Here is a 22,029-nt window from a genome sequence, read left to right as displayed (position 1 = left end):
ATACGAACTGCCTGTACCTGAGCCATGCCTCATTTGTTTCTGGTCAGTGCCTCAATATTTCTTGTTATCCAGGGTTCTCTCTTCCAGCCTCTCTTTCCCTTCATCCTCACAGGAACATATGGACCTTGAACTCGAACTATCTCACTTTTGAAGACCTCCCACTTGCTCGGGCTCATTTTACCTCGAAACAAACTACTCCAATCATCCCCTGCAATCCTCTGTCAATTCCAACAAATTAGGCCTTGCCCCAATTTAGAACTTGTATCTGTGGACTAATTTTGTCCCTACCATAACTATTTTAAAACTAACACAGCTCTAGTCACTATTCCCAAAATGCACGCCCACTTTACCTCCGTCACCTATCCAACCTTATTTTTCAACAGTAGATCGAGTTTGTCCCTTTCCCAATAGGAACCTCTCTATATTGCTTGTGGAAGCTTTCCTGAACACACTTAACAAATTACGTTCCATCTAAGTTCTGAACCATCTGGAAGTCCTAGTCTATGTTAGAAAAATTAAAATCACCTATTATGACAACCCTATTGCTCCTGCAAGTCTCGCCAGTCTCTCTGAATATTTGTTCCTCGAATTCCCATTGATTATTTGGAGGCTTATAGTGCAACCACTATAACATCACCATCCCCCTCTTAATTCTTTGCACCGTTCAGAAAACCTTATTGGATATTATTTCAGTTATTTCAACTTTAAATACTAGAGAGATATGCACCTTAATCAGAACGATTGGTATTTAAATTGTTTCCATTTATATGTCTTCCTCACATTGATTTTCACATTCGCAGCACTCCTTGTCAAGGTACAGTGCAGATATGGAGCTGTAAATGGATGGAACTGCACATTCTGTCACTTCCACCATTGGTTACATTTTTCACCACACTGGGCAGTGATCTAACACAGTGTTACCAAACAATGCAACAGCCTGGGTTTATATATGAATGATCCAGTGCGGTCTGCACAGCCCCCGACACTGGACATTTAGTCGAGGATTATAGATCAAGGATTGGTGTGGACTGCATAGAGTTTCACTCTGCACATAGCTGGGTTGCATACAGCTGTACACTAGCCGGATCTACACAGTGCTCCATCCTGAATATGTCATGGATGGGTTGGTTATGCGAGTTGGATTGCGAATGTGAAAGTACTAAACATCTGGCAATGCCTTTATTTTGTGTTTTCATTCTTGTCATTGGACCCCTAAAATCCTGACTCATCCTGTTAGATCCATCCTTCTGGATGAGTCATGGTGAGTGTTGTTGCAGCATCTGAATCTGCAACATGACCAAGAAACGGAGCAGAGGATGCAGTGAGCAGAGTCTCCATAAAATAGAATGAGGGAATCACCATTAGATCAGACGTGGTCTTAGTGAATGTTGCGGCAGGATTGAATGGACCACTAATGCAACATATTCATATATTTCTGTTTGTTCCAAGCAAACTCCCCTTCTCTCCCAGTGTCCCATACTGATGGGGAGTGAGTCACCTCCTGCTCTCCTTGCATAACAGGATGCTGGGGCCTCACAACCTCCAGGTTTCCCTGTGCCCCAGTTTCGAGCTCTGAGTGACTCCCTCCTGTCCCTGTGTCACAGTCTCAAGCAGTTGAATGACTGCGTCCTGTTCCTGTGTCCCAATCTTGAGCAGCTGTGTGACTGCCTCCTGATCCAAGGTTTGTGAAAGTAAATGTCCACCTCCTGCTACTTACTAACAGGCTCCAATATCTCTGTGCTCACCTGCTGCTCTTGTGGAATGGAGTCGAGGGCCTGAATGGCCTCTTCACATTCCTTACAGCTTCTCTTGACTAAAAGCCTTTCCCCTCTTTCTGTCAAACACCATCAAAATCTGAATGATGTATTTTTGTATTTTACTCTCAGTAATTGAACAAAAAAGCTGACTGACAGAATTCAGAAGCTGAATTGCCTCTTCCTGTTCCTGTGTCATACACTCAAGAGAGAATAGAGTTTCAGAGATGTACAGCACGGAAAAAGACCTTTCAGTCTGATCGTCCATACCGACCAAACATCCTGAATAAATCTCGTCCCCCTTTGCCAGCACTTGGCCCATCTCCCTGTAAATACCTCCCATGCATGTATCCATCCAAATGCCTTTTAGAAGGTGTAACTGTACCCGCCTCCACCACCTTCTTTGTCTGTTCAATCCATACACACAGCAGTCTCTGTGTGAAAATGTTGTCCCTCGTGTTCCTTTTTAAATCTTTCCCCTCTCACTTTAAACCTTTGTCTTCTAATTTTGGACTCGCCTATCCTGGGTAAAAGACGTTGACGTTTACCTTATCTATGCCCCTCATGATTTTATAAACCCCTTTAATGTCACTCCTCAGCCTCAACACTTGAAAATAGTCCCAGACTGTTAAAACTCTCTCTGTGACTCTAACCATCCAACATCTGCAACAGTATTTTAAGTCTCTTCTGCACCGTTTCAAGTTTGACAACGTCTTTCCGACAGCAGGGAGAACAGAATTGAAGGCAGTATTACAAAAGTGACCAAACCAATGTCCTGTACAGATGCAACATGTCATGAAAATGTTTAGACTCATAGCACGGACCAATAAAGGGAAGATCACCAAGTGCCTTCTTCACTGTGCTGTCTACCTGTGACAGCACTTTCAAGGAACGGAGAACCTGCAAAACAAGGTGACACAGTAGCTCAGTGGCTAGCATTGCTGCTTCAGAGCGCAGCGATCTGGGTTTAACTCCATCCTTGAATGACTGCCTGTGTGGGGTTTGCACATTCTCCCCGTGTCTGCATGAGTTTCCTCCGGATGTTATGTTTTCCTCCGACAGTATAAAGATATACAGATAAGGGTAGATTGGCCAAGCTAAATTGCGTAAAGTACCCAAGGATGTGTAGGTGAGGTGGATGAGCCATGGGAAATGCAGGCTCAGTGGGATAGGGTATGGGTTGTCCAGTGGGATACTGTTTAGAGGTTCGGTGTGGCCTCGATGGGCTGAAAAGCCTATTTCCTAACTGTAGGAATTCGATAATTTCGATGGTGTTCTCCTTGATTGGCAGCTTTCGACAGAACCCTACCTGTATGTCTTGCCTTAATTTATCTTGCTAAAATGCAACAGTTCACATTTATCTAAAATAAACTCCATCTGCCACCCCTCGGCTCACCTAAGCAAAGCCCCATTGTGGTCTGAGAGATCATTCTTCACTGTCGACGACACCAACCAATTTGGTATTATCTCCAACCTTACTGACCATACTTCATGTACTCAAATGCAAATGATTTGTATCAGTCGCAAAAGGCAGTGGACCCACTATTGATCTTTGCGGCACGCCACTGGTCACAGGTCTCCAAGTTTAATGAACAAATGTCCACAGTCACACCCTGTCTCCAATATTCCAGAAAAATTTGGATCGAAATGGTGAGCTCTCCATGGATTCCAGGCAGTCTGTCCTTGTCAACCAGTCTACCATGGAGAACATTTTGGTTTTCTTACTTAATTCCATAAAGACAACATCCACTCTCCTGCCTTCATCAATCATCTTCATCAATTCCTCAAAACATTCCACCCAGTCAGTGGGATGTGATCTCCAATGTACAAAGCCCTCTTCAGTCCTTGTCTTTCCAAATGCATATACATCGTTTCCCTCAAAATCCCCTCCAACAATTTAGTCACCATTGACGTCAGGCTCACCCAATCTATGGTTACCTGATGTTTCCTAAATTTCTTAAATAATGGCACTATGTTAGCAGCCCTCCAGTCTTTTGACACCTCACCTGTGGAAATCAATATAACAAATATATCAGCAAAATGCTGAGCAATCTGTTTCCTAGCTTCGCACAAATATTTGGGATACAACTGCTCAGGTCCCAGGGATTTGTTCACCTTTATGTGTTTTAAAATATCCAACACCTCCTTGTAATATAGACACTTTCAAGGTATCACTATATATTTCTTCATTCTCTCGCTCTTGTAACCTCCTCCATATTAAATACTGAGAAGAAATACATGTTTTGTATCCCTCCAATCTCCTGTGTTTCCACACACAGGTAGCCTTACTGATCTTAAAGGGGTCCTATTTTCTCCCTAGTTAATCTTTTGACATTAAAGTATTTGTATAATTTCTTCAATACCTCGTTAACCGTATTTCTAAAGCCTGCCCTTGTCCACATTTGTCTGGCCTGATTTCCCCATTGACTGTACACTTGCTGCCCTTACACACCTCTCGGGATCCACTTGATCTCAGCTCTGTTTACCTGACATATGCCTCCTTCCTTACCTTGACCAGACCATCAATATATCTAACCATACATCACTCCCTGCACCCACCAGCCTTGCCCCTCTCACTAATAGGAACACGTTGGCTCTGGACTCTCTGAAACCACGTTTTGATGGCCTTGCATTTTCCAACCATCCCTTTACCTGTGAATAGGGTATTCCAATCAGCCTTTCACAAGGCTCACCTAACACTTTCAAAATTGGCCTTGTTCAAAGTTAGAACATTAATGTTTACATCAGATCTTTCCTATTCCACAACTAATTTAAAACTAATATTTATGTGTAACAGACTTGGAAGTTAAATAAACACTTCCTGCCCCTCTGTAACAGGCTTGAGAGGCTGAATGGGCTCCTCCTGTCCTTGTGTAACAGACCCGAGAAATTAAATGCCACAGCAACCCGTGGATTACGAGTAGCTGTTAAACTGTATCTGATGAAGGTCCATCCCTTCTCAGTTCCAGAAACACAAACAACACAATGTACTCCAGATGGCCTCTCAGTTACACCTTATACAGCAGCAGCGACATATCTCTTCATCTGGAATGATTCTGTTGGCAAAATGTGCCAATATTTTAGATTTCCACCTTTTCAAGTAGCAACAGGCTAATATGGGCTAAATGGCCTTCTCGTATCCCTCTGTAAGAGGCCCATAGGGACAGAATTGCTTCGGCCTGTTGCTTTGCAGCAGTCTCAATGCTTTGTCTCAAGGTTATGAAAGGTTTTGATAACAGGGCACTTAAAAACAGGAGGAGCCTCACACTGGTCAATAAGTATTATACTTTGGGTTAAGGTATCTAGAAACTTGCCCACCTGACTTTTTTAATTCAACCGATCTGTTATTTTATAACTGCCTCCTTTCATAAACAGAGTGGAACACATATAGACCACTGCAGTGCCTTTTAATACTCTCATATACAAGTTTTTGAAAAAGAGTCAAAAGATTTAAAGATTTTTGGTCCATCCCTCAGAAACCCTCATCCATTCCATCCAAACCCGGTAAATGTTCCCTTTTATAGTGATATGAAAAATGATGTGTGGAACTGGTTAACTGAGCCTGTTTGTTTAGTCATGATTTGGAGATGCTGGTGTTGGCCTGGGGTGTACAAAGTTAAAAATCACACAACACCAGGTTATAGTGCGACAGGTTTAATTGGAAGCACACTAAACTTCAGTGTGTTGCTCCTTCATCAGGTGATTGAGGAGGACATACTTCTAAGGCATAGAATTTATTGCAAAAATTTACCGTGTGATGTAACTGAAATTATACATTGAAAAATACCTTGATTGTTTGTTGAGTCTTTCATCTGTTCGAATATCATGATAGTTTCATTTCTTTCATGTGTAAATTACAAAACCTTTGTCTTTTAAAGTTGCATTCTCAGGTTAGCAGTAACAACGAGTGTTAGTTAGACAATATTTTGAAGGTGTTAGCCCCTGTGGTCTCTGTCTGTACCATAATGTTTAGATTGATTCTAATCTGAAAAGTGAGATAACAGCGTTTTACATGAATTCATGCAGTTTTTGAGCAAAGTACAATGTAACTCTGCAAGTAATAATTTACCCCACAAAATATATGTGTGCATGTGGGTCTTTGTCTGTTTGTATGTGTGTGTTTCTCTTAGTTGGGGGTTGTGAATGAGAGAGGGAGTGTATATGTGTGTGTAGTGATGTAGAGTGTCTTAAGCCTGTTAGGGGGTGCATGTGTGAGTGTGGGAGTGTGTGTGTGTCTGGGTGGGGGGCTTGAGTATCGGTGAGAGAGAGTGTATATGTGTATGCATGAGTGTAGAGTGGTCTAAGTCTCTGAGCTCATGCCTGTGAGAGTGTGTGTGTCTGTAAGAGTGTGTGTGTGTCTGTGTCCGTGTCTGTGTACATGTGTGTCCGTATGTATGTGTGTGTATAGGAGTCTGTGTGTGTGTGTGTGTGTATGTGTGTATATAGTGCAATGGTGGTCACCTGCAATGTGACATGAACCCAAGGCCCCAGTTGAGGCCCTCCCTATGGGAACCGAAATTTGTAATCAGCCTCTGCTCAGCCACTTTTCTCTGCTGTCTGTCCTGAAGTCCGCCTTGAAGGATGGTCACCAGAAGGTCCGAGGTTGAATGTCCGGGACCACTGAAGTGTTCCCCAACTGGGAGGGAACCCTCCTGACTGTTGATTTTTGTGCAGTGCCCATTCATCCGTTGTCGTAGTCTTTGCTCGGTTACCCAGTGTTTGTTCAGTGACTGTGCTAAATGCCAATCTCCAGGATTCTAATTATCCCAGAGGAGGGTTTCCATCTTTTAATGATAAATGGGCGCTGTTCAGTGTGTTATCCCATAACATAAGCGGGAGCATCACCGACAGCACTGACAGAGAACAGCAGACCCAGAGAGAGGGGGAGGAGAAATCAGAATCTGAGAACATTAGACTGGAATGTTCCAAAAATGTATCCGAATCTGGGAACATTATACTGGCATGTTCCAACAATAGACAGGAGCTTATCCATTTATGTTTGGCGTCTTTCTGCATTTTCTTGGTGGCCATTATCATGGCGGATCTATTACGCTCTTCTCATTATTCAATATTTTTATTATCCTTTCCTGGCTATCGTTGGTGTTCCTGGTAAGTGTCAACGTCCAGATTTTTTTGTTCTAAAAACCGATTATGACTGTATTACTGTTATTTCATATCGTCTACACTTCTTGCCACTATTATTTTACTGTTGAAACTCTCATGCCAGATATTTCCTCTACAGACCACTACTAACTACATCAATGCATTGTTCAATTACTGTCTCCCTCTCTGAGCTGGCAGTGTTACTCACTATGTTGACCTACTCAGTTCCAGTGGAGACCTACAATTTACTGTATCATTGCCTTTGTTATTTAAATATTAAGAGCAGGGAGGTCACTCTCTACTGTTCTGGTTACAAACTCCACTTCCTGCCACTGTTTCCATCCCATCCCTGGCCAATATCTGCGACTGAAGCAGACAAGTCACAACTGTGGGAGATCCCTTTGACCATGAGCTGATTCATGACACCATATCCTGACCATTTCTTACTTGAAATGCTCACCACCCCAGAATATATCTCACTGGTTTAGTCCATCTGCTGTTTGATACTTGAGCTATGAAGTACAGACTTAATGAAGCCAATAATCTTCTGCTGATGCTCCAAGCTTCAAACCTGCCGAAGCAAATCTGATTCGACCTCACACCAAACTCCCATCCATCTGTCATTCATGTGCACGCGGATGTATATTGCTGTTTTTTTTTGGCAATGCCTTTATTTTGACATTCTCAAACACTTTACCTCATCTGTCCATGAAACTTCTCTCATTCTCTCTCTGTTGATTAACAAAAAACCTGCCAGTTATTCTTATTTAAAATAGTTTCCTCCATGTGCGTTCCTTTTCAAACAATGGGTTTCACATTCAACCATGCCAATCCCGCACACACACTCTCTCTCAGTCTCTGATGAACACACACACAGTAAACCTTCTCATTGTCGACATTGCAGTAATCTGATGCGAGTATAGTTACCATATGATAGTAAAGTTTGCAATACTCTCTATGCTGGGCAGATAGTGCAGTTTACTGAGCAACACACGAGCATGGTCTGCACAGCTCTCCATGCTGGGCTGTCATCTTGTCCCAGTTTCTGCTTTTCGTGGTGTTCTGTGAAGCATATTCACAATTTGATGTAACAAACCATTCCAGCTGATCTGACAATGCCTTTATTCAATGTTCTCATTCTTTTAAGTTTACTTGCGAAGATTCTCATTTCTCCAGTTAGTCTCACTACCCTGTCTTTTTCCCCATATTTCCACAACATCTTTTCAGTTAATTAACTGTCTCTTTCTGTCTTTAATGTGTATCTTTCTGTCCCTCTGTTTCTTTCCCTGGCCTTTGTTTATGGCTCTCTAGTGTATCGAGTGCTGGCATTGTGAAGCTCAGAAATAGGGAAATGGTGTGTGTCAGGCGGTTTTTCACTTCCTGGTATGTCCCATGTGATGGTCCACGGACAGGGGTGTTTCAGAAGTTATGAGATACATCCTTATAACTTGGTCTGTACCTGTATTTGTCCCTCTCAGGTGATCTTCCGATCGGGGAAGCCCCTCAAGTAAAGGGCCAGGGATCTAAAGTGTGTGACAATGCTGTCACTTTTTTAAAAAGATTATTTTCTCCTTTCTTTAAATAAGAGATTTGCCTACTAAACTGCCTACTAAAAACGGCTAAAGTAAATAACTTACGACACTTTTAGGGTTTATAATAAATAGCAGTAACAACGGCCTAGTAACTTATCCCCAGCTGCTACTCTCTCTGAAACCTGACCTGAACCTGTTTCCTCCTGAATTGGAGAACTGTATGCGAGAATGTATGTCTGAAAGTTCCATTTTTCCAAGAGATGTGTTTACGGGATGTTGGTATATTGGAACAGTTCATTTGTAGAAGGTGCTGTATCCATTATTCGGTTATGGTTTCCAATAGTTAAATTATTCTAAATTCCTCTTCATTTTGTATGGCTTTTCGTTAGAGTCTTTAAGTATGTTGTGTTTTGCTTAATGGTGAGTGGTTTGACTAGCAGCATCATATCTGGAACTCCCACTTCACATCTACCTTTAAAATAAGGAAAGGTTTGGAATCCAAGCTACCTCGTTAAATTAGTTTGAGGCAGTCTGGTTAGTCTATAGCAAACTGGGGACTCTTGTCTGGGTCTAAACCGATAAAATCAAATTGGGCTTAGAATTACAATCCCTACAGTGTGAAAACAGGCCATTCGACCCAACAAGTCCACACCGACCCTCCGAGAAGTAACCTACCCAGACCCATTCCTCTACCCTATTATTACACATTTACCTCAACTAAGGCACCTAACCCACACATCCCTGAAAACTTTGAACAGCTAACCATGACCAATTCACCTGACATGCACATCTTTGGGTTGTGGGAGGAAACCAGAGCATCCAGAATAAGCTCACGCAGACACTGGAGAGTATGCGCCGGGAGGCTATTGGGTTCAAAGGTCGTGTATGATAGTTGTTCGTGTCTTTGGTTCCGGATGTTGAATTCGGATGGTTTAAACAGTGTTTTATGTATAAAGATTCGTTCAGTGAATAAGAGTTCTCTGGGTGTGGAATAAATGAAGTTGGGGGTTTTACAAAAGGTAATGAAGGCAAAGCTGTAGGAATTGGCAGACAAGCTGGAGTTGGAATTGTGTTTGTCTGTGAGAAAATGAGAGATAATTACAGCTAGAGCTTGGCAATTGCATTTGGTGGAAACGCCATCAGAGTATTTGGAAATGGCTAGAATTCAATTTCAAATGAGGCGCCTTGAACATGAGAAGGAATTGAAACTGTTTGAATTATGATGAAAAGTAGAAATAAAAGAAAAGGAAATGAAGAAGAAAGAAAGAAAAAGAGAGAAGAAAAGAAGAGAGTTTCAACTTCAAAAGTTAGTAATTAGAGAGGAAAGTTGACATATAGGGTCGAGATGAAGGTAGATGGTAGGCTGGATAAGGAGGATAGTGAGGATGAGCAACCCCATAGTAGCCAAAGGCCTGATGGAGATCTGTTTAAATAAACCCAGGCATTATCTAAATTTGATGAGAAGAATGGGGGAGCCTTTTTAATTTCATTTGAGAAAGTGGCGAAACAAATGCAGTGCCCAGTGACCATGTGGATTTAGTTGATTCAAACAAAGCTGATAGGTATTTGCATCCCTATCGGAGGTGGTATCTGAGGAGGAGGAGGTGAAGAAAGCCATCTGAAGTGCCTATGAGCTTGTGCCAGAAGCCGACAGACAGTATTTCAGGAATCTAAAATAGCGTCCATGGTTAAACGCACATTGAGTTTGAAAGAATCAAACAAAGTAATTTTGAAAAGTGGGGAAGGGTATGAACAACAGAGCAAAGCTATATCACTGTTAGAGAGATTCTTGTTTTGGAGAAGTTCAACAATTCACTTCCTGCAGTCATGACAACTCGTGTGGAAGAGCAGAGAGTTACAATGGCAAGATTAGAAGCTGAAATGGCTGATGATAATGATTTGGTTCAGAAATCAAAGGCTGGTTTCTGTGAGGGATTGAGAAGAATGTGCGAGATCTTCTTAAAACATATCCCTGTGAGAGTAAGGTTTATTGGCATAGGCCAGGAGTATCAGGGAAAGGGGTTACAACATTAAGAGGCACAGGAGCATGTAATTCTTTTATGCTGAGACATGAGGAGCTATGTCATTCAGAAGGTTTATTGGAGAGATGAGAAGTGCTCCATTATGTAACGTGTGGTTGGAGTGTCCAGTGGAAACATCAACAGATTTATTCCACAATGAGGAAGGAGGCCTTGAGCCTGGTTTTGGCTTTACAACATTTCAGCATTTCAATTGCCAATAACATACCTGAGACAAATCTTTCTCACTGATTGTGACCCCTTAAAGTTATTGAAGAAGTTTAGGGCGACGAATACCAGTCTGTTTCGATTGAGCTTATTATTGCTGCTATTCAATTTGAAATTATACCCTTGATAGGGCGAGAAACCTAAGATTTGACACTTTGTTGAGACTTGGATGACGAATGACAAAGGCATTCTGTGGCAGGAGTAAAATGACTGAAATCGAATCGAGTTGTGAACATTTGTATGCTCAGAGTCAATGTAATATATATGCATTTCAGTCTACTAATTGAGGACGATTAGCAGGTCTAAAATTAATCCATTTTTGTATATTGATGGATCATTTTATTAAAGGTGAGTTGTGAGTTTACTATCACTGTAAAGAGGTTATGTTCTCTTAGGTTGTTTTTGAAGAGAGGTTATAAAGGCAGAGGTGCAGAACTGCTGTCTGAACACAGTTTAAGTAAATAACTGAGGAGGCCTTTTGGTTTTATTAAATGGTGGTAACAATCGAAGGGCGGTTGCCAGCTCTCCCAGACCAGGTTTACTCGTTTTGTTTTTATTTGCAGCATTTAGAAGCTGTTGGGGATCCTCGAAGGGTTGGAAGTATCAATGGATGATCCCCAGCTGCTTTTCTCTCTGAGATCTCTGTTCATGTTGTTTCCTCCTGGATCAGAAAATTGCATGTAAGAATCTGTATTTGAATATATCTTTGTGCCAAGCAGTGTATACCAATAAGGTACAGTATCTATTGTTTGTGTAAGTGTTCCAACATATAAGCTATCCCAAAATGTTCTTTTCTTCGATTGGCTTTTAAACAAAACGTTTGAATAGATTATATTTTGCTTCATGTCGAGAGGTTTGACCAGTCACATATCTGGAACGTACACTTCACATCTATGTTTAAAATAAGAATAGGTTTGGGTCTAAGCGGCCTTCTTAAATTATTTTGCGGGGATCTGGTCTGGTCCACAACACTTGTAGCCGAGGGGTTTCTGACTGACTCCTGTAATTGAAAATTTAGTGGAGTAGCTGGGGATGGTTTGCTGGAGGATGTGCTATGAGCTGCCTCAGATATTCAGGGAGACCTGAGGATTTGGTGAGCCAACTCTGGATGGAGCATGGGGACTGTAGTTACAGCATCTGAGCCTGCAACATGAACAACAAATGAAGCAGAGGCTGCAGAGAAGGGAAACTCTGAAACCACGGAGTGAGTGTGTGTGGGGAAAAGGATCTGCTGTATCCATCCCAAGTATTCCATGAACAGCTTCCCAAGCTACACTTAACCCAGGAGCAGATAGTGAGGGTACCCTGACTGAACAAGGAGCTGGTCACAGAGTGGTGTCACCTCCTTCAACACTTCCTGCAGCTTCACACCAGGGGGAGGATGGTGCTGCCAGTGGCTGTTAGGGTCACTGTTTCATTCCGCTTCTATGATCCAGAACTTTCCAGACAGAACTAGGTGACATATCCATCATTTCCCAGTATCTCAATTTGATGTCACCATTCGGTGATGGAGGGTATATCTGGTGGATGAGGTAAATACATTGCTTCTCCCACAGCAAGGAGCTGTCGGGTGTATTCAGTACAATGGTATTCCCGATGGTATACATGGCATCTGCAGAGTGCCCATGTCAATGGGGAGATGTAGAGGAACTGAAGGAGCTCTCTCTCTCTCTATCAATGTTACAGTGTTCCCATGCACAGTACATCATGTTGGATAATACCCACTGTCCTGACAGCAGTCATGGTCTTTTCATTCAGAAGCAGTCAGCCATTCCCATCGTCACTGGGTCACCACGTAGAAAGAAATGAATATATCTTGGATGAAGGCCGTCCCCTTGATGCACGTTTCAAAACACCATCCCCACCACCAATCAACCACATTAAAGTATTCCATGTGTACAGAGAGCAATGGGGTCACTTGGAGTGTCTGGGAGCAGACGATCAGGGATGGAGCAAAACCTCCCATGTCTGAACGGGTCTGAGTGAACCCCCCCCGCCCCCCCAGTACACAGTATCAATAAGTCCTAAACTCCCTTTCCATTTCAGTAAAGTATTGCTTTCCTTTATTCCTGGAAATGAAATGACTGGTTATATCATGTTAAAATCGACCTGCCAAACTATTATCTATTGCCTTTACCTCTCTGAATCTATTTGCAGACTCTCCACCCTCTCTTGATAATTTAATCTCTTGCTTACCGCAGCGACATCACCAAACTCAGCATCTGTATATCTGTTCCATCCTCCTGATCATTAATATAGACTGTAAATAGATGAGAAACAAGTACTGGTTACTCTGTGACCCTACTGGTTACGTTCTCTCTAACTGATTGGGACTGATTTATCCTGAGTGCCTGCTCCTGTATGATACCCAGTCCTCCCCATTCCTGTGCAACACAGTCGAAGGGTTGAATAAGAACAAGGAGCATCTGTGAGGAATCCAACCCCTCGATGAGCTGATGTCAATGCGGCCTCTGTTCTACTTTCCTGCCATCTTTCAATTCCAAACTAGTCTCTTGTTGTCGATTGCACCACATGAAAAATATCCACTCCACATGTACACTTTCAATTACTTTTAGCATTTTACAGACATCAATGAGATCTCCTTTCATTCTTATAAACTGGAGCGTATAGGCCTTCAAATAAGGAATCAATCTGATGAAGCTCTTCTGAATTGCCTCCAATGGAAATACCTCATTCTGCAGGACACCCAAACTGTACTCCAGTTGCAGCCTCACTAATGCCTTGTATAACTACACCAACACTCCCTACCTTTCTACTCTATCCTTTTATAAATAAGCGCTGAAATTATGCTTGCATTTCTCATTACTTGCAGTACCCGCAGGCAGGTTTTCTGTAATATGCAAGCAGACACCCAGATCCCTCTGCACCTAAACACTTTGAACTTTCTCTCCACTTAGATAATAATTTGTCTTTCTATTATACTGGCCAACCTGAATAGCCCCATATTTATTCACTTTAATTTTCCTTGCCAAATGTCGGCCCATTCACCCAACCTATCCATATAGTTTTAAAATCTCTTGCATTATCATTCCGAAGTAATTTCCCACGAATGCTAGTGTCATCTGAAAATGTGGCATTGTATTTTCTATCCCGTAGACTGAGTACAGTAATACCAACGATTGCAAATGTTTGAGGCATGAGTCCTGAAATCACTGGCACCCCACAAATTGCATTTGCCAAAAGAAAATGACACATTTATTCCATCTGACTCCATTTTGTTGGTTAACCAATCCTCCATCCAAGCCAATAAATTACTCCTAAATCCATGTTATCTGATCTTACCATTTACTCTTTAGAAAAGCGACATATCTGATGCCTTCAGGAAGAACAGATATGTTCCATCTCCAGGATTCCCACGACCAACCTTGTTTGTGACATCTTCAAATAACTCAAGCAAACAATTCAAACACGATTTAGCCTTCGTAAAACCATGTTGACTCTGATGGATTGTGGTTTAACTTTGCAAATGTCCTGAACAATGGACTCTAACAATTTGCCTTCAATTACAATAGTTTATTGTTACACTTTAGTCCCGAATGTATACCATTATTATAAGTTCTTCCCTTTCGAAAACCTTCACGTTTTCTTTGAATTCCTATTTAATGGGCACACGTTTTTAAGAGATCTGCTCCAATTGCTGTACAAGGGGTCTGTGTGGCTGAATGGACTCACCATCCTGCTGGTGTACAAACTCGATGGGCTGACGTCTTTCTGGTGTTCCCATGTTGCCACCTCCAAGGGCAGAATGACCTCCTCTTGTTGATGCTTTTGAGGATTGGGAGATTATGGAATCTTCCTGTTGCTGTGTAACATTTTGAGGAGCTGATGGGTCTTCTCATATTTCTCCATAACAGGTGGAAACACTGAATGGTCTCCTCATGTATACCGCAGATGGGAGTGTGGGAGTGATTGGTCTTCTCTTGTTCGCATACAACAGACACGTGTCGAAATAACCTTTTCCTTTCTCATGAAAGAATTCTCATATAGTTTTTATCCTTATCCAATTCCCTTTCAAAAGGCTCGGTGGGTCTGAATGGCCTCCTGTTATCCCAGTGTAACAGTCCCCAGTCACTGTGTGACCACTTCCAGTTCCTATGTTACAGACTTGAGGAGGCTGAATGGACTGATCCTGTTGCTGTTTAACAGGATACTGGTGCAGCATGGCCTACTGTTATAGGCTCGAGTGGCTGATTGGCCTCCTTCTGTAAATGTATATCAGGCTCCAGGGACTGAATAGCCTCATCCTGCTTTGATGTAACAGGTTCAAAGGCCTGAATATTCTCCTGTTGTTCCTGTGTAACAGGCTGGAGATCGGAATGGATTCCTCCACTATCTGTGTAATTCGCTTCACTTGTTGACTCCTACTGTCATCTATGTTCAAGTCAGATCATCTTTAATTTTTGTAAATTCCAATGGCTGGTCAACCTGATCATCCTTCCGTTATAAGCTAGCACCTTCATTGCAGGAATCAGTTGAGGGAACCATCTCTGAGCTGTTTCCAATATAACATCATCCTTTCTTCATTGAAGAGAATAAATCTGTACACACTACTCCAGATGTGAACTCACTAAGACCCTGTACAGCAGCAGCAACACTTTACCAGCCTGCTGTAAGGTTCCCACCCAGGTTAGAGCTGTCTCAGCTCTCTGGGGGAAACAGAGCATTGTTGGAAGATCATTGTCCTTCTCTACTCCATCAGCATAACGGGAGATCTGGAGAAATTAAAGTTTGAGAAGATCATAAATGATGTGGCGAGATGATCTCTGCCATTAATCTCCCCAGAGCCCATGTCGCTCAGATTTCACAGAATCTAGTAAGGTGGAGCGCAAAAACAGCAAGGAGGAGCAAACGTTGATAGGAGTTATATATCAAAGTGAAAGGTGCAGTACAAATGCCGGACATGTTATAAAACAGGAAATGAGATATACACATTTGTGAGTACTGCAGTAATAATGTATTGTTTACATTATATCTAAACTGTGTTAACCCAAGTGAATGCTAATGGTGGGAAAATGGATCTCATGACCACGTGTGAGATGGTTTACATGAACATTATGTCAAGCACTGAGCTGGAGATCAGGTTATTTAGGAATTGGTGTTGAGTGATCAGAAGAGCTAATTGAAAATTTTGCTGTCAAGGACCTTTTGGGAACAGTGACCACAATGTATTGGTTTTCTTTTATGCTGTTTAAGTACACGATAGTTTTTGTTTTAGTTGAAGCAACCGTTATAAATTTGAATCATGCAAGTTCTGAAGGTGTGAGGAGGAAGTGGGGACTACAGATGCTGGAGATCAGAGTCGAAGAGTGCGGTGCTGGAAAAGCACAGTTAGGCAGCATACTAAGAGTAGATAAATCGATATTTCAGGCATAATCCCTTCATCAGGAATGAAGTTTATGGGCCAAGGAGGCTGAGGGATAAATGAGAAGGGGATGAGGCAGGAGAGAGGTAGCTGGGATTGCGGTAGTTAGATGAAGGTGGAGTTGAAAGAGTTCGGTGATGAAGGGAGACAGAACGCCTCATCTGCTGCATCCATTAAACCCAATGTAGTCTTCTCTACATTGGCGAGGCAGGAGGTCAACTTGTGTATCATTTCAGAGAATATCTCTAGGACAGCCTCATTGACCAACTCCATCGCCTTGTGGCTGAGCACTTTAACTCCCCTTCCCACTCTGCCAAGGACATGAAGGTCCTTGGCCTGATCCATCGCCAAACCAGAACCGACAGAAGCCTGGGGGAAGAAAGCCTCCTCATCTGCCTTGGGACCCTCCAACCACAGGGGATCATAGTGGATTTCCCCATTTCCCCTAATCCCACCTTATCTCACTCCAAAATTCCAAGTCAGCACCGCCCTTTTGAATGTTCCTATGTGTCCACCTTCCTTTCTATCAATCTGGGCCACCCCCCTCTCCGACTATCACTTTCAACCCCACCTTCTTCTACCTATTAGATGAAAGGAGGCAGCTTGGAAAAATGCCAAGTGTTGCAGTAAGCAAATGGATTCAGAGAAATGTAGGACCCAGCAAAGGATGACCAAGAAACTGAGAAGAAAATCAGAAAGAGAAAAAACGTGCAAACGAAAGGAAAACATAAAGACTGCTAAAAAGCGTCTATAAATGTATGAAAAAAATAGAAACAAGTTCAAATGTGGAACAGTTGGTGTGCGTCCAGGGTAATTTTTTTGCAGAGAACAGAGAGATCGCAGGGAAAAGAAACAGTTTCTTTGTGTCTATCTTCATGGAAGAATGTCCAGACATTCTTCCAGAAATACCAAGTGACTGTGGGACTTGTGTAAGTAAAGTCTAAGATCATTCTTATCAGTATTGAGGTCATCTTTGAAAAGAAAGCTGGATTGAGTATTTATAAATCTGACAGACTAGATGTACATCATACAAGAATTTCAGAGGAAGCAGCAAGAGACATGTTGATTGCATCGCGGATTTTCACTTTATTTTCCGACACATTCCCGAAAGGCATTTAGCCAATCTGGATAAGGCAAAGGTTATAAATATTATCCAACAGTTTAAGAAAGGATGAATTTGGAGAATTGCAATCTACAGACCAGTTAACCTGTCATCCGCACTATCCGTATCTCTTGGACTCGATTACAAGGAACATGCTAGTAGATATTTAGAAGGTAAGAACATAAATGGGGAGTGTGAGAATGTTCCGATGGAAGGAAAACCAGAAGTGGCAAACATTTTTTGGAATGGTTTGAAGATGATTCTTGTGGACATAGGCAATGAAGAACCACTGGATAATGTATAGTTGAATATTCATGAGCTTTTTTAAAGAACTCATAAGAAAAGATAAACCGAGAGGTATTAGGAAGATCATATGCAAATGGGAAAGTAAAAATTAGGTTTACATTCATGTGAATGTAATTGGAAGGTAGAGGATGTCGTGAACCAGTTGCATCGAGCAATGGTGAGATTTAACTTAGACTATTGTGTATCGTTCGGAGTTCCAATCTAAGAAAGAATATACTGACTACAGAGGAACTACAAAAGGTATTATCCAAATTAACCCCTAAATTGGCAAGGTTGTCTGACGGGGTAACTCAGCCTGTAATCTCGAGTTTCGAAACATGAGAGGTGATTGTCGTGAATATTAGAAACATCGAAAGGACTGAATAACAGAGGGACATGAGGAAGTACAAGTAGGCGAGATCTGGGAGAATCCCACGATATTCTCCAAGGACAAGTAGAACAGAATAATCAGCAAACAGTTAGTGTCCATTAGAAACCAAAGGGGCAATCTGTGTGTCAAGCTGGAGAACATTGATGGATTGTAATATGAGACCTTCACATCTATTTTACTTGGGAGAAGGAGGATGCAGGTACAGAATTCAAGAAGATGGACTGGACAACTCTTGAACAGATTGATGTAAAATACGAGCAGGGATTTGAGGCTTTGTTCTGTACAAATTTGGACCAATCTCCATGTCTGAAAGAGTTGTATCAGAGGCGGCTGTTGGGGTCAAGGGAGGAATGACCCTGATTGAATATTTTAATTAGAATCTGACCATAGGGGAGGTGCCAGAGAACTGGAGGACTGCTAATACGATTACACTTCACAGTTAGGGTGGGAGAGATAGACCAGGGAACTATAGACGAGTGAATATTAGATCACTGTTAAGGAAACTACTGAAGGAAATAGGGAAGGAGAAAATCGAACTCTAATCAGAGTCACAAGGTTTGATCCGGAATAATTATCATGACTTTATCAGAAGGACGTCACATCCAATGGATTTGATTGAATTAGTTTGAGGAGGTCAATTGTTTAGTTTGGTAGGAAGGCCTTTGACAAATTTCCAGCTGGGATACTGAGAAATAATGTAAAATCTCACAATATGAAGGATACCTTGACAGGTTACAAAGAGAATTGTCTTAGTGTCAGGAGGCAGAGGGTGGTAGGAGAAGGCTGTTTGTGTAACTGGAGACCAGTGTCCCCTGGTGTACCACAGGGATCAGTGTTATGTCCCTTATTGTTTGTGTTATTCATAAAAAAAAACAGATGTGAATGTGGAGGGGGCTAGGTGGAGAGTGGGGGAGGTGTGATAAGTAAGTGTATGTTTGACATAAAGATTGACCGGTTGGTTCGCAGTGAGGAGGAAGGCCTTAAGTTACAGGAAGATGCAGATGATTGGTCAGATGGGCAGATCAATGGCTGATAGAATGTAACCCTGATAAATATGAGGTGATGTACTTTGGGAGAAGGAACCAGACAGGGGAGTACTCAATGAATGGCAGCACACTGGGAAGGTTAGATTGTGCTTCTTCACACATCCCTGAATGTGACTGGACAGGTTAATGGACAAGTTAAGAATTGGACCTTGGGTGTAGCATTTCCAAATCAGGAGTAGATTATAAGAGCAATACAGGGCTTTGGTTCGGCCAAAATGGAGTACTGTATGTAGCTCTGGGAGCCACATTCCAGGAAGGATGTGATTGTACTGGAGAGAGTGCAGAGGTGATTCACCAGGATGTTCCCTGGGTTGGAGTTTATCAGCTATGGAGAGAGGCTGGATAAGATCAGGTTGTTTACTTTGCAGCAGAGTATGCTGAGGGGTCCGTGATTCAGGAGGATAAGATTATGAGGGACCTGGACAGGGTGGATAGACAGTAGCTGTTCCTTTTAGTCAGAGGGTCAAGAACAAATGAGCACACTGTTAAAGTGAAAAGTTTGAGGATCAGAGAGGATTTAAAAATTTTGTGACCTCGAGGATGTGGGGTTCTGGGATTACTTCCTGAGAGGGGAATTATCACGGGTAACCTCACAATCATTAAAAAGTACTTGGACGAGCACTTGGAAGTGTCATAACATTCCAGGCTATGGGCCTGGTGTAGGAAAGTGGGACTAAAGCGATCATGTTGCATTTCTGTTGGCACAGAGTCTATGCTCCTGTGAGTGTATGGTGTGGAAGGTCAATTATTGAGCAGTCTAAGGCAGGAATTGATGGCTTTCTGAAAAGTATATTCACAAGGGTTAAAAGAGTGAACTGTAATAGCTTGTTAAATTATGTCAATGTGAGAAATATGAGAAAACAAGTGCAGTTTCCCGACAGTTTGAAACCAGAGAATGGAGAATGGGAAACAGGTAAATGGCACAACTATGAAGCCACTACTTCAGTTCTGTCTTCACATAACTTTCAAACAATACAAGGAAAACCAAGTCTGGTGTGGGAAAATGATAGAGTACATTGAACATAGAACATAGTAAGTAAATGGTTTAGGAGAAATTATTGTGGCTGAAAGTATTGGACATAGGCAACACTAACATAGATTTATGAAATGGGAATTATGTTTGAGAAACAGAATGGGAGACAAATGAAAGAGAAGCAATGATGTAAAACATGTTGATTTTTAGAAAGATTTTGATAAAGCTCCAAGCCCAATTTGCAAAATCAAATCTGAGTGGATTGGGGGCTAATATATGGCTATGTTTCCAGAATGGGACAGCTGGCAGGAAACGGTGAATAGAAATAAACAGACTCTTCAATCAACAGCCTGACATTGTCTGTAAGGTATAATTCTGTGAGTATGACTATATCGCAGACACCCCATTACCTACCCCAGATATCTCCTGTCTCATCAGCAGGACGGACACAGCAGAAGTGGTGGCACAGTGGGATACAGTTGGAAGGGAATTGCTCTTGGAGTCCTCAACAGTGACTCTGTATCCCATGAAGTCTCATGGCATTAGTTTGCACATGGGAAAGGAAACCTCCTGCTGATTACCATGTACTAGCCTCTCTGAACTGATGAATCAGTACTCCTCCATGCTGACCAACACTTGGAGGAAGCACTGAGGGTAGCACGGACGCAAGATCTACTCTGGGTGCGGGATTTCAATGTTCACCACCATGAGTATCTCAGCGACAGCATTACTGATCGAGCTGGCCAGGCACCAAAGGATATAACTGCTCGACTGGTTCTGCAGCAGGTGGGGAAAGAATCAACAATAAGAAAATACATACTTGAACACAGCCTTACTAATCTGGCAGTTGCAGAAGTATCTGTCCATGACATTGTCGGTAAGAGAGACCACCGCATAGTCATTGTGGAGACAAAATCACACCTGCACATTGAGAATAACCTCCACCATTTTGGGTGGTACTATCACGTTGCTAAACAGAGCAGACTTCGAACAGATCTCGCAGCTCAAATCTGGATGTCTATAAGGTGTTGTGGGTCATCAACAGCAGCCAAGTTTTACTCCCACATAACCTCATGGCCTGGCATATCCCCCTCGCAACAACTGCCATCAATCTAGAGGATCAACATTGGTTCAGTGGAGTGTGCAGGATGGCAGGAGCAGCACCAGGCAAACCTGATAATGGGGTGTCAGCCTGGTGAAGCCACCAATCAGGACTACTTGTGCTCCAAACAGCATAAGTAGTAAGTGATAGACACAGCTAAGTGATCCCACAAGCAAAGGAACAGATCTAAACTCTGCAGTCCTTCCACATCTAGCCGAGAAACGTTGGGGACAATTAAACAATTCACTGGATGAAGAGATTCCACAAATAACCCCTTCCTCCATGATGGAAGAGCCCAGCACTTCAGTGTATAAGATAAGGCTGATGCATTCGCAACAATCTTAAGTCAGAAATGCTGAGTGGATGATCCATCTCAGCTTACTCCAGTGGTCCTCAGCAATTCCGTTACCAGTCATCAGCCAATTCGATTCAGTCCACTCGATATCCAGCAACGATTGGAGATACTGGATACTCCAAAAGGTGCATAATCTGACACCATTATAGCAATAGTGCTGAAAACTTGTGCTCCATAACTTGCCACTCCCCAAGCCAAACTATTTCAATACAGTTACAACAATGGCTTTCCCCGATTATGTGGAAAATTACCCCAAGTATTTCCTGTATATAAAAAGCTGAACAAATCCAATCCGGCCATTTGCCACCCCATCAGTCTACTCTCGATCATCAGTAAAGTGGTGGAAGGTCTCAGTGTTTTAAAGCAGCACTTACTCAGCAATACCCTGGTCAATGATGCCCAGTTTGGGCTCCACCAGGGCCACTCAGCTCCTGACCTCATTACCGCGGTTCAAACAAGGACAAAAGAGCTGAATTCCAGAGGTAGGGTGAGAGTGACAGCCCTTTAAATCAAGGCTGCATTCGACTATGTGTGGTATCAAGGGACCTCAGCAACCCTGGAATCAATTGGTATCAGGGGAAAACTCCCTGCTGGTTAGATTCATACCTGACACGTAGGAAGATGGTCATGGTTGATGAAGGTCAGTCAAGTCAGCTCCAAGTCTGTAGGAGTCCCTCGGGCAGTGACCGAAAACTTCTTCAGGGCAGCTTCATCATAGCCCTTCCCTCCATTTTAAGGTCAGCAGTGGGGATGTTCG

This window comes from Chiloscyllium punctatum, chromosome 28 (assembly GCF_047496795.1).
Source record: "Chiloscyllium punctatum isolate Juve2018m chromosome 28, sChiPun1.3, whole genome shotgun sequence".
Lineage (NCBI taxonomy): Eukaryota > Metazoa > Chordata > Chondrichthyes > Orectolobiformes > Hemiscylliidae > Chiloscyllium > Chiloscyllium punctatum.
The sequence above is the reverse complement of the archived record's forward strand: the minus strand, read 5'-3'. Positions refer to the sequence as shown.